Source organism: Octopus bimaculoides, chromosome 10 (genome assembly GCF_001194135.2).
Source record: "Octopus bimaculoides isolate UCB-OBI-ISO-001 chromosome 10, ASM119413v2, whole genome shotgun sequence".
NCBI lineage: Eukaryota > Metazoa > Mollusca > Cephalopoda > Octopoda > Octopodidae > Octopus > Octopus bimaculoides.
The window spans coordinates 49043013-49046595 of record NC_068990.1 but is presented as its reverse complement, the minus strand read 5'-3'; the positions used below and the strand labels follow the sequence as shown (position 1 = coordinate 49046595).

General features: G+C 38.3%; 1 non-coding gene across 1 annotated transcript; it reads left to right on the top strand.

The window, feature by feature from the left end:
• Positions 1 to 220: 220 nt before the first annotated feature.
• Positions 221 to 327, top strand: LOC128248963 (U6 spliceosomal RNA). Its single transcript, XR_008265109.1, has one exon. It is a non-coding gene; the product is annotated as a U6 spliceosomal RNA (small nuclear RNA).
• The last annotated feature ends 3256 nt before the right edge of the window (positions 328 to 3583 follow it).

The window sequence follows — 3583 nt, the reverse complement described above, 5'->3', positions numbered from 1 at the left end:
TCAGTGATAATTACCATACTTTTGTGTAGTCAAAAGGTGTCATTTTTACCTTCATGTTATGTTATCTTATTTTATTTGTTGATTGAAAAGAAGAAAAAGAAATAGAATACATAAACAAAAGCCAAAAGAAAAACTGTTTAATTTTATATTGTTTAGGTTAAAATTATTTAGATTTACATTGTCCAAACATTTGATGACATTATATACATTATATATCTATATACTAGCTACGGCGGTACATATTCTCAAATTGGAATGATACAGAGAAGATTAGCATGGCCCCTGCGCAAGGATGACACGCAAATTCGTGAAGCGTTCCATATTTTTTTAAATGGCGGTGCCCCAGCATGGCCACAGATCATGAGCTGAAACTGGATAAAATGAAAAAAAATGAAATATCTATATGTGTGTGTGTGTGTGTATTTGGGAACATCTTGCTCAAGATAGCTCATTGTGACATAGTGCTGAGTACTCTGGAGCACAGTACTCTAAATCAGATATAATCAGAGAAGCTAAAGAGATGAGGGCTGCAAAGAAAGCAAGAGTTCTACTGAGTCCTGACTCTGTTATTACATGCCAAAATGGCTTAATAACTCACCTCAGGACCCACAAAGTGTAAAGCTGATAACCTAGTCAACTTCAGATGCATGAAGTATGACCCTGATATCATCATCATCATGATCATGATATTAGAGTCATCCTTCATGTATCTATCTGTCTGTCTGTCTGTCTGTCTGTCTGTCTGTCTGTCTTTCCATCCATCCATCCATCCATCCATTTTATATCTATATATATATATTTTTAAAAAATCCTTTTCTCACTGTATTACGTGTTCATTTCTCTTTTTTCCATCTGTGATTTTATTTTTGATCTTCTATGTAAATGAAAATATTTCCTCCGTCTGGCTGCTTTTTGTTCTACTAAATGAGAAGTTACATTGTGGAACTGTTATTTTAATGAGTTCTGTCTATTTATCACCAGATGAGTACATCTGCACCGCCAGATACTCATGAATCAGTTGTTGAGTGTCCCACTCATGAGGGATCAATGCTATATGTATCAAAACAATTGTCATGATTAATAATAAATTCTCGTATATTCTATCTTCTGTCTTTCCTTTGCCATATATATATATATATATATATATATGTATGTGTAAAGCAACAGTTTTAGGGAAAAAAAACATTGGTTTTTATATCTAGCGTGAACTAGACATATCTTCAGTTTCTCTAAATGATAACTGTTCTCTGCAAAGAATGTTTTTGTAAAACATAACGCCAGTGATAGTTCAAGAAATGTTCCTCTTAAAAAATTATGGCCAGGCAAGTTATCTTCCTTCACTTGATAGCTAGATTTTCTAATTTTGAAGTATAAATTTCCAAAAATGTGGACAACTCCCCATGGCTTCTGTCCTGGAGTGCAGCAATACACTGGTTCCAACATTCCTGTCACTTTTGGAATCCAGCCAAGAATTCATTTTCCATAAGCAAGTCAAAGACTTTCTGCAATTTGTTCTTGATCTCGACAACAGTTTTAAAACGGTGAAGTTTGCATCTTGGGGAAGAGATGAAGGTCCACAGGTGCTAAATTTGGTGAATAGGGTGGGTGCAGAAGTGACACCATGTTGTTTTTGGTGAGAAACTGATGAGTGGGGAGAGCTCAGTGACAGGGTGCATTGTCATCCTGAGAATCCAATTTTTTGCACTTCGCAGATCTGATTGCTTTTGCTGGCTGTCCTCTCTCAAATGCTTCAAAACATCACCGATGAATTCTCAATGCACAATACTGTGGATGTTGAAAAAACAACGAGCATGCTCTTGAGTGAGCTACAGTTTTATCGTGCACCCGTGTCAATTGAAACATTATATATGACCTTTTGCCTCATTGCCATAAGCTTGCCAAAGCATGCTCAAAGTCTCTTTAGTAGGCTTCCCAAATTTAATGCAAAATTCCACATTGGCTTTTTGTTTCAACTTCCTGTCCATGACAAAAATTGCAAACTAGCATACATGATCACAAAGACACAAATTTCACAACTTGCAAGGTAAGCACAGCAATGTCACTTGGCACACTGCTTCATGAAGGTCACTGCTAGCTCTCACTATGCATGCAGCCATCTGCTGCCATCTGTTGGCATGCTACAGAACTAGTCCAGGAACTTTTTAATACTTTTTGAGATGTATATTCAGTTGTTCTATGCCCGTTTTTCTATGCTAGCATGAAGAAGATGAATGCATGTTGTTGAAGCACTGTTTTACTTCTGGATGTCCTACCTGTTATTAACCATGTAGCATACTTCTCTCTCTGTTATATATACATGGATTTGGACGTAGTGGATAACAGCTAGCCTTCGGCCACACTTTTGGACCCTGTTGTGTCCATCACTCTGATTGGTTGGTATTGGCGCATTTTTGCCAAGATGCAACTCAACCAATTGCAACCTTCAGATAAGGTCACGTGGGACAGTCTTTCTGAACCCCAGTTTGAGCCGACAGGATGTTATAAATAGCCAGCTTTCACCGTCCCGTTTGTCAGTCTTCTTGGCTCTAGACTTTCTGAGATCTAGCCACTGACCACAGAACACACAGCTAGTTCTAACGACGACACAGCGGCACATGGAGACTCGTCAACACTTCGTCCAGCATTCAGGACCTCCATCTTCGTCACCTCCAGCTTCTTAGCTTCTACACCAACTTCTCTATGTACACACCACCAACAGCATTCGCACAGGTTCTATCTCAACACTGTGAATTACTTCACTATGGATAACAGCGATTACAACCTGCGACAACCTCCTGTAACAAGTAACCGGCAGCAGCATTGAAGCCTCAACTTCTCACGACATGTGCCTCTTCCCAGCTCTGCATTGCTACTACAACTTCTTGTTACAGCACCTCAACCACTGTGTACCTTGAATACGAACTGGTATTTCCCATCCTTGTGTCTGGACTTTCTCTCAACGTCCTTATAGACTCTTTTCTATGCTCTGTATTTCTCGCACACACATACATCTATGTTTGTACATATACACTTTATTTACATGACAGCCTGTCTATTATTGTGTTTATTATGTCGCACTCACACACACAGACATACATGTTGACATATCAATAAAATCTTCTCTTAAACCTTCTACCGGTTGTGTCTCTCTTTTCCTTCTGGCACTTATACTCATTTATCCTCTTTTCATATTTTTATTTGTTCTGACCGTGCGATGTACTAAAGGAACCATTCCTCGTCACCTCTTTTGGTCACGCAGTCATTACAACCATAACCTGTTTTTCAAGCAAGGGAGTTTCAAAAGTTCAGAGCTATCAGACGATTTGTTGACAAGGAGCAAAGTCAGCAGGTATCACTGTGTGTAGTACAGTTCATGATAGAATGTAAACATTCACAGACAAGCTTTGTACAGTTTCCATCTACCAAATTTACTTACAAGGCATAGGTTGATGTAGAGTTATTGTAGAAGACTTATACCCAATGTGGTGTGTAGAGGGACTGAACTAGAAATCACATGAGATGTGTGTGTGTGTATGTATGTATGTATATATATATATATATATATACACACACGCACATATAC